The sequence below is a fragment of the Dipodomys merriami genome, unplaced genomic scaffold (genome assembly GCF_024711535.1).
Source record: "Dipodomys merriami isolate MVZ:Mamm:240054 unplaced genomic scaffold, mDipMer1.0.p SCAF_944, whole genome shotgun sequence".
NCBI classification, from domain to species: Eukaryota; Metazoa; Chordata; class Mammalia; order Rodentia; family Heteromyidae; genus Dipodomys; species Dipodomys merriami.
The window spans coordinates 312494-325174 of record NW_027206562.1 but is presented as its reverse complement, the minus strand read 5'-3'; the positions used below and the strand labels follow the sequence as shown (position 1 = coordinate 325174).

At 40.5% G+C, this 12681-nt stretch overlaps 1 pseudogene; it reads right to left on the bottom strand.

The window, feature by feature from the left end:
- Positions 1-511: 511 nt before the first annotated feature.
- Positions 512-10766, bottom strand: LOC138821869 (uncharacterized; annotated as a pseudogene).
- Between the last annotated feature and the right edge of the window lie 1915 nt (positions 10767-12681).

Sequence of the window (12681 nt, the reverse complement as noted above, 5' to 3'; positions counted from 1 at the left end):
CCGTTGTATGGCTAGTAAAGATCTTCTCCCAATCGGTCGGCTTTCTATTGATCTTGCTAGCTATGTCATTTGCCCTGCAGAAGCTCTGCAACCGTATGCAATCCCATTTGTCCAACCTTTCTTTGATTTGTTGTGCTTCCGGGTCTCTATTCAGAAAGTTTCGGCCTGAGCCAAGGAGACCTAGGGTTTCTCCTATTCCATCCTGTAATGTTTTCAGAGTGTCTGTTTTGACTCTGACGTCTTTGATCCATTTGGAGTTGATTCTGGTGCAGGGTGATATATAAGGATCTAGCTTTAGTTTTCTACATGTAGTTAACCAATTTTGCCAGCACCATTTACTGAAGAGGCTGTCTTTCTTCCATTCTATTGTTTTAGCTCCCTTATCGAAGATTAGATGGCTATAGGTCTGTAGGTTCATTTCTGGGTTTTCAATTCTATTCCATTGGTCCTGAGGTCTGTTCTTATGCCAATACCAAGCTGTTTTGATTACTATGGCTTTATAGTAGAGTTTGAAATATGGTATTGATATTCCTCCAGCAGTGTTCTTTCCGTTGAGGAGCGTTTTTGCTATTCGGGGTCTTTTATTGTTCCATATGAATTTTTGGATTGCCTCTTCTATTTCGTTGAAGAATGAGGGTGGAATTTTGATAGGTATCGCGTTGAATTTGTGGATAGCCTTGGGAAGTATTGCCATTTTCACGATGTTAATCTTGCCAATCCAGGAGCATGGGAGGTTTTGCCATTTTTTAAGTTCTGTGTTGATTTCCTTTTTCAAGATTTTAAAGTTTTCATCATAGAGGTCCTTCACTTCTTTGGTTAAGTTAATTCCTAGGTATTTTATTTTTTGTGGGGCTATTACAAATGGAGTTGCTTTCCTAATTTCAGCCACACTTTTCTCATTGTTGGCATACAGAAAAGCCATTGATTTTGGGGGATTAATTTTATAACCTGCTAATTTGCCAAATTTTGAATCAGCTTGAGTAATTTGGGAGTGGAATCTATTGGATTCTTTAAATACAAGATCATGTCATCTGCAAAGAGGGAGAGTTTTATTTCTTCTTTCCCTATTTGGATCCCCTTTATGTCTGCATCTTGTCTTATTGCTGTAGCTAGGCATTCTAATACTAGATTGAAGAGAAGTGGAGAGAGTGGGCATCCTTGTCTTGTTCCTGAGTTAAGAGGAAATGGCTTTAGTTTTTCACCATTGAGTATAATGCTGGCTGTAGGTTTGTCATATACAGCCTTTATTGTATTGAGGAATGTTCCATGGATTCCTAATTTTTCCAAAACCTTCATCATAAAGGGGTGTTGGATCATGTCGAATGCTTTTTCTGCATCTATTGAGATAACCATGTGGTTCTTATTCTTGCTCCTGTTGATGTAATGATTTGCGTATATTGAACCAGCTTTTCATCCCTGAAATGAATCCTGTTTGATCATGGTGTATGATTTTTTGGATGAATTGTTGAAGTCGATTGGCCAAAATTTTGTTGCGAAGTTTTGCATCAATGTTCATCAAAGAAATGGGTCTATAGTTCTCTTTCTTTGATGAGTCCCTGCCTGGTTTTGGGATGAGGGTTATGATGGCTTCATAGAATGTGTTCGGTAGTGAGCTTTCTCTTTCAATTTCATTGAAGAGTTGGAGGAGTATTGGTGTGAGCTCTGCTTTGAAGGCCTTGTAAAATTCCGCTGTAAAATCATCTGGTCCTGGACTTTTCTTAGCTGGGAGGTCTCTTATTGCTGTTTCTATTTCAATGCTTGATATGGGCCTGTTAAGCTGGTTTAACTCATCTTGGTTTAGTTTTGGCATGTCAATATTTGCTAGGAAAAGGTCCATTTCTGTCAAGTTCTCAAACTTATTAGCATAAAGTTTTGAGAAGTATTCCCTTATAATGTTCTGAATCTTGGTTGTTTCCGTGGTGATGTTTCCATTCTCACGTCTGAGTTTATTAATTTGGGTGTGTTCTCTCCTTTTTCTGATGAGGTTTGCTAAGGGTCTGTCAATTTTGTTAAGTTTTTCGAAGAACCAACTCTTTGTTTTGTTGATTTTTTCTATAGTTTTTTTGGATTCTAATTCATTTAATTCTGATTTAATTTTGATTATTTCTTTCCGTCTACTGGATTGGGGTTTATCTTGCTGCTCTTTTTCAAGGAGGTTTAGATGTGTCATTAATTGCTAGTTTCCAATCTCTCCAATTTGTTGATGTAGGAGCTCAGAGCTATAAACTTGCCTCTGAGTACTGCCTTTGCTGTGTCCCAGAGAAGCTGGTAATTTGTGTGTTCATTTTTGTTGAATAACATGAACATTTGAATTTCCTTTCTAATCTCTTCCATGACCCACTCATGATTCAGCAGTGTGTTGTTCAGCCTCCATGTGATACCGGACTTTCTTTGGTGGCTTTTGGTGTTGATTTCTAATTTTATTCCCTTGTGGTCAGAGAGAATGCAAGGTATAACTTCAATGTTTCTGAATTTAGACAAGTTTGCTTTGTGGCCTAAAATGTGGTCTATTTTAGAAAACGTTCCATGTGCTGCTGAGAAGAATGTGTATTCTGATGCTGCTGGGTGAAATGTTCGGTAAATATCTGTTAAGTCTAGTTGATCTATGCAGCTGTTTAGATCAGCGGTTTCTCTGTTGAGTTTTTGCCGAGTTGATGTGTCTAGTGGGGAGAGTGGTGTGTTAAAATCCCCAACAATTAATGTCTTTGGATCTATATGGGATTTGAGGGAAAGTAGTGTTTCTTTGATAAATTTGGGTGCTCCATTGTTTGGCGAATAGATATTTAGGATTGTAATATCCTCCTGAAGGAGAGATCCTTTAATTTGTATGTAGCGACCTTCTTTATCTCTTCTCAAGAATTTTAATTTGAAGTCTATATTATCTGATATTAGGATTGCAACTCCCGCCTGATTATGGGGGCCGTTTGCATGGTAGATTTTGTTCCAGCCTTTAACATTGAAAATGTGTTTGTTTTTACGGGCAAGATGTGACTCCTGCAGGCAGCAGATAGAAGGGTCTTGTTTTTTAATCCAACTAGACAGTCTATGTCGCTTAATTGGAGAGTTCAGTCCGTTAATGTTAAGAGATAGGACTGAGAGGTATTTGGGAGTTCCTGCCATGTTATCCACCTTCTTGGGGGCTGCGAAAACTGGGTTCTTCCTAAGGTTCTTGGATTCTCAGTTTGGGTGCAGTTTCTTGGCCGTTGTTGCGGTCTTGTTGGTTTTCTATGTGTAGGACATCTTTAAGAATCTTTTGTAGGGCTGGTTTGGTGGAGATGTATTGTTTCAATTTTTCTTTGCTATGGAAGGTTTTTATTTGGCCTTCAGTTATGAAGGAGAGTTTAGCTGGGTACAGTATTCTTGGTTGATTGTTGTTTGTTTTTAGGGCATGGCATACGTCATTCCAGGCTCTTCTTGCTTTGATTGTCTCTGCTGAGAAATCTGAGGTAATTCTAATTGGTTTCCCTTTATAGGTGATTAACCTTTTCTCCATGACAGCTTTAAGGATCTGTTCCTTGGTCTGGGTTGATCCTGTGTGGATTATAATGTGACGGTGGGATGTCCTATTCTGGTCTGGTCTATTTGGGGTTCTAAAAGCTTCTTGTATCTGAATAGGCCTATCTTTTTGTATGTTTGGGAAGTTCTCTGCTAGGATCCAGTTAAACAAATTTCCTAGACCATTAACTTCTGTTTCTAGGTGCTCCTCTACACACATTATCCTTAGATTGGGCCTTCTGATGGTGTCTTCCAGGTGTTGGATAGACCTATCATATTTCTTGGACTTGTCTTGGATGGTTGTATGTTCTTTCTCTATAATATCTAGGCTGTCTTCAATCCCTGAGATTCGATCTTCTGCATGGTCTAACCTGCTGTCAAGACTCTCTACTTTGTTTTTTATCTCTTTTCCTTCTAATTGGTCAGCTTTTATATATATATATATATTTTTAATTTTTTTATTGTAAAGATACTATACAGAGGGTTACAGTTACCTGAGTGAGGTAATGAGTACACTTCCTCTTGAACATTGTTACCCCCTCCATTGTTTTCCCCCCATCATCCCCTCCCTCCCTCCCTTCCCCAAGGTTCTTTTTTTTTGTTTTGATTGTGATTAAGTGATTACTTAATTTCCGGAAATTCACAGTATTGTGGAATAATGATACTCATTTAAAGTCACAAGTTCATTCTAACTTTCCTGGTGCAAATTGTCTATCACAGTCTGTAATATATAATGGTGCTCTTATGTTATATACCATATAAGTGATCAGCAGCATGGGGATATTTATTAGTGGTTCAACCAGATGAGTGGGAGTTCTTTGTTTCTTAAGTCCTGTTAGTTTTGTCATATCACCTAACATTTTGGATTTATCATGCACTTATCAGGGAGACCATGTACTGTTTGTCTCTTCGTTCTTGGCTTACCTCGCTCAACATGATTCCTTCTAGCTCCATCCATTTCCCTGCAAATGCCATTATTTTGTCTTTTCTAATGGCTGCATAATATTCCATTGTGTATAGATACCACAATTTTTGGATCCATTCATCTGTGGTGGGGCATCTAGGTTGTTTCCATATCCTAGCTATTGCGAACAGTGCTGCAATAAACATGGAGGTGCACGTGTCCTTGTATATTGGTTCCTGTGGTTCAGGGTAGATGCCTAGAAGTGGTATGACTGGGTCGTAAGGGAGGTCAATCTTTAGCTTTCTAAGGACCCTCCAGACTGCTTTCCAAAGTGGTTGTATGAATGTACATTCCCACCAGCAGTGTAATAGCGTTCCTCGTTCTCCACATCCCCTCCAGCATTTGTCGTTGGCTGATTTGTGGATGTGGGATATTCTGAAGGGGGTAAGGTGGTATCTCAGGGTTGTCTTTATTTGCATTTCCTTCACCACCAGGGATGATGAACATTTCCTCATGTGTTTCTTTGCCATTTACATTTCTTCATTTGAGAAGTCCCTCTTTAGTTCCCTTGCCCATTTAGTAATTGGTTTGTTAGGTTTGGGAGGGATTAGTTTCTTGAGTTCCCTGTATATACAGGATGTTAACCCCTTGTCTGATATATTGCTGGTAAATATTTTTTCCCAATTAGTTGGTTGTCTTTCTAGCTTGGTTGCGATAGCTTTATCTGTGCAGAAGCTTTTTATTTTAATGTAGTCCCATTTGTCAAGTCTCTCTCCTATTTGTTGTGACCCTGGGACTCTGTTCAGGAAGTTCCTTCCTGTGCCTATTAGTTCAAGTGTTTCTCCTACTCTGTCCTGCAGTAGTTTCAGAGATTCAGGTTTAATGTTAAGGTCTTTAATCCATTTTGAGTTGATGTTGGTGCATGGTGATAGGCTGGGGTCCACTTTTAGTTTTCTGCATGTGGCTGCCCAGTTTTCCCAGCACCAGCGGTTGAAGAGGCTGTGTTTCTTCCATTGTATGTCTTTGGCTCCTTTGTCGAATATCAGCTGGCTGTAGGCCTGTGGATTTATTTCTGGGTCTTCTATTCTGTTCCATTGGGCTTCGGGTCTGTTTTTGTGCCAGTAACATGCTGTCTTTGTTATTATAGCTCTGTAGAAGAGTTTCAAGTTCGGCATGGATAGCCCTCCCATATTGTCTTTATCCCCTAGAATTGTTTTGGATATTCTAGGTCTTTTGTTGTTCCATATGAATTTTTGGACTGTTTTCTGTACTTCAGTGATGTACGTCATTGGGATTTTAATAGGAATTGCGTTGAATTTGTATATTAGTTTTGGAAGTATTACCATCTTTACTATATTAAGTCGGACTATCCAGGAGCATGGGAGGTCTTTCCATTTCCTAGTGTCTTCTGCAATTTCTTTCTTTAACTTTTTATAGTTCTCATTAAATAGTTCTTTTACATCTTTGGTTAGGTTAATTCCTAAATATTTTATTTTTCGGGAGGTTATTGTGAATGGGGTTGCTCCCTTTATTTCCCTCTCTTCCTGTACATTATCAGTGTATAGGAAGGCAATTGATTTTTTGTGGGTTTATTTTGTATCCTGCTATTTTGCCGAAGTGATTTATGATTTCTAATAGTTTGGGGATGGAGTTTTTGGGATCGTGGAGGTATAGTATCATGTCGTCTGCAAAAAGGGATAGTTTGACTTCTTCTTTCCCTATGCGGATCCCTTTAATGTCTTTTTCTTGCCTTATTGCCCTGGCTAAGGGTTCTAGGACTATATTGAAGAGGAGTGGAGACAGTGGGCATCCTTGCCTTGTTCCTGATTTTAGGAGAATTGGTTGTAGCTTTTCCCCATTAAGTATAATATTGGCTATTGGTCTGTCATAAATGGCTTTTATTGTTTTTAGAAATGTTCCTTCTATTCCTATTTTCTCCAGAGCTTTTAGCATGAATGAATGTTGAATTTTGTCAAAGGCCTTTTCTGCATCTGTAGCGATAATCATGTGATTCTTGACCTTGGCTCTGTTGATATGTTGGATTACATTTATTGACTTACGTATGTTAAACCATCCCTGTGTCTCTGGGATGAAGCCTACCTGGTCATAGTGAATTATTTTTTTTATGTGTTTCTGGATTCTGTTAGCTAGAATCTTGTTAAGGATCTTTGCATCTGTGTTCATCAAGGAGATTGGCCTGTAATTCTCCTTTTTGGTTGGGTCTTTGCCTGGTTTGGGGATGAGTGTGATATTGGCTTCGTAGAATGAGATTGGGATAGCTCCTTCCTTCTCTGTTTCTCTGAAGAGCTTGAGGAGTATGGGTATTAGTTCTTGTTTAAAGGTCTTATAGAATTCTGCTGTGAATCCATCTGGTCCTGGGCTTTTTTTTGTTGGAAGATTTTTGATAGCTTCCTGTATCTCATTATAGGATATTGGCTTATTTAATTGGTTAACTTCTTCTTTGCTCAGTTTGGGCAACTTGTATTTCTCTAAAAATGCATCCATTTCTGCCCGATTTTCTTCCTTTAGAGAGTATAGCTTTTGAAAGTAGTCTGTTAGAATTGTTTGGATATCTTGGGTACGTGTGGTGATGCTTCCCGTGGCATCCCTAATCCTATTAATATGGGTTTCCTCTCTTCTTTTTTTAATTAATCTAGCCAATGGGCCATCAATTTAGTTTACTTTTTCAAAGAACCAGCTTTTTGTTTGGTTTATTTTGGTTATGGTTTTCTGATTTTCGAACTGGTTAATCTCTGCTTTTAATTTGGTTATCTGGCTTCGTCTAGTAGCTTTAGGTCCCATTTTTTCTTGTTTTTCTAGCTGTTTTAATTGCAACATGAGATTATTTACTTGGTCTGTCTCCATTCTCTTGATGTGGGCACTGAGGGCAATAAATTTGCCCCTCAGGACTGCTTTTGCTGTGTCCCACAAGTTTCTTTGTGAGGTGTTTTCATTTTCATTGAGTTGTAGGAAATGCTTTATTTCTTCTCTGATCTCTTCTCTTATCCAGGCATTGTTAAGCAGTGTGCTGTTCAATTTCCATGTATTAGAGAAATTTCTGCGGTATGCTTTGTTATTGAGAGCTAGCTTGATTCCACTGTGCTCAGATAGGATACAGGGGATTAGGTCGATCCCTTTGTATTTGCTTAAGTTCCTTGCATGAAGTATGATATGGTCTATTTTGGAGAAAGTTCCGTGAGCTGCTGAGAAGAATGTGTACTGTGTTGTTTTAGGGTGAAATACTCGGTAGATGTCAGTTAATTCCGCTTGGAGTATGGCCTCTCTTAATTCGGTAGCTTCTTTGCCAATCCTCTGGTTGGTAGACCTGTCCTTTGGTGAGAGTGGTGTGTTAAAGTCTCCTAGTATTATCGTATTGGGATCTATTTTATTCTGTAAGTTTGAGAGCATTTGTTTGACATATCTGGGTGCACCAATATTTGGGGCATATAAGTTGATGATGGTTATATCCTCCTCTTGGATTGTTCCCTTTATTAATATGTAGTGTCCGTCCTTGTCTTTCTGTACTGATTTTAATGAAAAGTTTATTTTGTCCGATATCAGGATAGCTACACCTGCTTTCTTACTGGGGGCGTTTGATTGGTAGATCCTTTTCCACCCCTTCACTCTGAGTTTGTTTGTATGTTTGGCTGAGAGGTGGGTCTCCTGAAGGCAACAGATGGATGGGTCTTGTTTTCTGATCCAGTCCTCAGTTCGTTTTCTTTTAATTGGCGAATTCAGCCCATTTATATTAAGAGAAAGTATAGAGAGATGCATTGTTGTCCCTGCCATTCCGTTTTCCTAAGTTTTTCTTTTTTCCTTTCCTCCTGTGCTTGCTCAGTTAGACTCTGAGTAACGCCTGTTTGGGGCAGGCCCCAGTTCCTGGCTGCTTTCTTCAGGTTGTGTCCCCCCTCTTAGAATTCTTTGTAATGCTGGCTTAATGTTTATGTATTCATTTAGTTTTTCTTTGCTATTAAAAGTTTTCAGTTCTCCATCGAATGTGAATGCTAGCTTTGCCGGGTAGATCAGTCGGGGTTGGCAGTTATTGGCTCTCAGGGCTCGTATGGTGCTTTCCCAGGCTTTTCTTGCATTCATTGTTTGTGTCGAGAGATCTGTAGTAATTCTTATTTTTTTACCATTGTAGTATAGCTCATTCTTCATTTTTGCTGCATGCAGGATTTTTTCCTTATTATTCAGATCTATCATTTTTGCTATAATGTGTCTAGAAGTCTTTCTCCTGGGGTCTTGCTTGTTGGGTGTTCGATAAGCTTTTGTGATGTAGTTAAGATGGTCGTTTTTTAGGTGGGGAAAATTTTCATTGATTATATTGTTAAATACGTGTTGCATTCCCTTGTTCTGGAATTCCTCAAATTCGTCCACTCCAATTATGCAAAGGTTTAATTTTTTAGCATTATCTGCTTGCTCTTGAATATCCCTTTGGTTTATTTTGAGTGATTTTTCCATATCTGTCACTTTTTGGTCCAGTTGGTGTATTCTGTCTTCTGTATCTGACACTCTACCTTCCATTTCATTCACTCTGTTGATAGTGGCTTCTATTGTGGTTTGCATGGAGGAAATGGATCCCTTTATGGATTCAATGTTGGTTCCCATAGTACTGATCTCGCCTCTCAATGAGGTATGCATTACCTCTAATTTGGCGTTTATCTCACTTCTTACTGAGGATTGTGCAGCTTCTATTTTTGCATGCATCTCTTGTTTGATACCCTGTATCTCTTTAGATAGTTCATCCTTGTGTTCTTTCAATTTCTGATCAATTTCTTGCTTGATTTATTGAGTCATTGCCTCCAGCAACCCTTGGAAGTAGCCTTTGTCTTCCATTCCTGCTTTGCTCCCACTGGGGCTCACCCCTGTGTGGCTGAAGGCTTTTGAGGTGAGCTTGCTGTCCTGGGTGGTAGTAAACATTGTGATTTTTCTCTGTGATTTTCGCATGGAGGTTCAGGAGACTGCTCTTCAATTTTGTTTTGGTGTGTCTGTCTTTGCTTGGTTGCTGATTCTGTATTGGTAGAGAGAGTCTGTGCCTGATCTGGGTTCTGTTGGGAGCCTATTTCCAGCTGCTATTCTGACTTACTTAGGATTCTCAGCTCTCTGCTGTACATTGCTGGCAGTTCCCACCTTTGGAAGGGTTGAGCAGCCTAGACTGCTTGTGTTTGCTCCTACGGGTGCTCTTGTGTAGAACAAATGCTCTGGATGCACTCTCCCAAATACTGGAGTCTGCTATGGGCTCCTGATGTGTTTTTGTTTGTTTGTTTTGGGCTGGTTGTGGGCTTGAACTCTAGGTTTGGGTGCTGTCCCTCAGCTTTTCAGCTCAAGGCTGGCACCCTACCGTTTGAGCCACAGCACCACTTCTGACCCTTTTTGCTTTTGTGATGTTGAGGAATCAGATCCAGGGCCTCATACATCCAAGACTATCACTCTATTGCTGAGCCGCCTTAACAGTCTGAGCTCCTGCTTACTATCAGGTGCTGGCAGCCTGTGTTGCCCAATTCCCAGTCTAGGGTATATGGGTGGAGTTTTGGTGGGGTTTGGGCTTCTCTTGTCCTGGGCCTCCAGGTCTTTTGTTGTCACAGGCGTGCTTCCCGGGGGAGTGTTGTTTCCTGGTTTTCTCCCTCTGTTGAGGCGTATGCTCAGCTTTTTACTTCAATTGGGAGGAGTTGGTTGTGTTGTTCAGGCGCCGGATTCCCGGGCCTTGTTCCGGCCCCAGCCTGGAGCGCACTTGTTAGGCCTGTGCTGATGTGTATACCACCTAGGTTATACAGCCTGGGGGACACAGTTCAAATTTCTTCTACTATTGGTAGTCTTGACCCAGAGGCGCTGTTCCTGGCTTGGGCATTTAAGCTCCCTTCCAGGGGCACTCTTGCTCTAGCCTGGCCAGCTGAATGTGCTCCACGGGCTGGTGGAGCTCTCAAGCAGTTCCCAGTTTTAGTGGGTCCTGTGGTCCGGGTGTTGGGGTAGGGAGTCTAGGTCAGGGTCTGGGGATTCCCTCCAGCTCTGGTCTCCCTTGAGGGATACACTTCCCCTGTGGGGTACTCACCCTGGAGCTGGTTGTTTCTGTGTGGTGTAGGTCGTCAATTGTTGTTGCAATCTGGGCTGGGTTGGGCGGTGGTGGCTCTGTGTGATTCTTTTCTGTCTCTGCCTCTGTCGAAGCTGTCGGGTCAGGAGTGTCCTCGCTCAGGCAGCTTCTTCGCGGTACCTCTGAAGCCTGAGTGGCCCCGCCGGGTTGTTGCGATCGTGATAGGGCGGGCAGGTGTTCTGCAGACAGGTCCCTTTGTTGCGCTGCTGGCGCTGGCGTTGAGCTGCTTTGTCGGGATGGAACCTCTCTGCTCGGGTAGAAAGTGCCGGATCGTTGCATTCGCGATCAGGCGGGCCGGGTGGTCTGCCCACAGGTCCTTTTGTCAAGCTGCTGATGCCGAGCGGCTTTGGAGGGATCTAATTGTTCAGCTTTGATGGCTTCAAATTCTTTGTTGAAGCTCTGTTTTAGGTCTTGTATGAATTTCTTTACTTCCTTAATTTGGTGTTCAGTGTTTGTTCTCAAATCACTTAGTTGATTGGTTATGGTTTCTTTGGACTCCCATTCCTTTTGTTGGGTTCCATTCAGCATTCCCTTTGTGGTCTCCCTGACTTCCTTCATCTCTTTGTTAATGGATTCCATGAATGCCTTTAGTGATCTTTGTGTATTCTCTACCTGGTCTCTCAATTCCTGAATTACTCTTTGATTAGCTTCCTCCCGTCTGTGGGATTCCTGCAGTTCTCTTTCTTCCCCTTCGTGGGATTCCTGCAGTTCTCTTTGAGTGTTCTCTGTCTGCTCACGCCATTCCTACCTTTCTCTTTTAGTATTCTCAAGTTGTTCACGCAAATCCTATATCAGTTTTTGTGTAGCTTCCTCACGCTTATGATATTCCTGTATAAACTTCTGGGATGCCTCCTCTCTCTCCCTATCACGCTCATACAGAGTCCTTTGTACATCGTCAAACTTCTCATTTATCATGTTTGCTATTAGTGTTTGTAGAGCTATTTGGGAACTCTCCTCTGGATTATTATTTATCTGTTCTAATCCCTGATTATCAAGATTGGGAATTGAGATACCCGAATTTGCCATTTTTCTTGAGTTTTTCCGGCTTACTCTGCCCATTTGAGATGAAGATTGCACCAATTTTGTGCTAGAACACTATCTTAGGCAACCATCAACCAAAGTTTGCGTTTGTACAGTCAATAGTCTACAGATACAATCTAGTTCAACAGATACATCTATTCAACATCAAACAACTATATGTTAAAGGACTTCGAACCGCAGAAAAGAATTTGGAAAACCCGAAATTATTAGGATTAGGGTAAAAATAGGAATAGATTGGTGTGGGGAGGCACAGGGAGAGTTAACTATGTCCTAATCACAATGCAGGAAATGGGTTGGGTAGGATGCAAGTAGAGAGAGAGAGGAAAAGAAGAGACAGAAAGGGGAATGAAAAGAGACCAGAAAAAAAATAGAAACTTAAAAATTAATGTATTTAGAGAGGAATGTGAATATGTTGAGAGAAGGGGAGGGACATAGAGGAGATGTGAAAGACTTTAAGGATGGGAAAGGGAGAAGAAAAGATCAGAAGTTCAGTAGAGCTAGACAAAAAACAAAAAGATAATTAAGAAAGAAAGAAAAAGAGAAAGAAGACAAGAAAAGAAAGGAAAACGCTCATTCACATATTCCTAAAATAAAAATTATAAGATGAGGAAAAAAAAAGTTACTGGAAAACAATTATTTTTTCAGAAGAGGCAAAAATTAAAGATTAATAAAAGTTTTAGAAGGGAAAAAATTTATATATATATATATATATATATATGGTAACAAAAAACAAAAAACAAACAAACAAAAAAAAGAAAAGAAGACGAAGAAAGAAGAAAGAAAAAAAAAGAAGAAAAAAGAAAAAAAAAGTCTTTTGATTTTTTTTGGGGGGGGGAGGTGTGGGAAGAATCCTGTATCTCCCTTTTGTCTGTAACCAGTCTCTTGTTGGAGTCTCTGGTCAGCTTGAGGTCCTGTGGCTTGATTGGTTTCTTAAGTCGGTTTGTTGGAAGAGGCAGAAAAATGCTCTGCTTTACCCAAGATTTTGAGATCCCCCTCCCAGGTTAGTTTTTTGGGAGGGTGATCTGCTTTGAGAATCACAAAAGAGGGGGATTTGGTGATGAGGCTAGTTTCTGGGTAGAGTTGAGGCCTTTCAACAAACAGTAGCTTTTCCCTGGGGCTATTTTGTGATAAAGCTCACAGAGCCCAGCCTGGA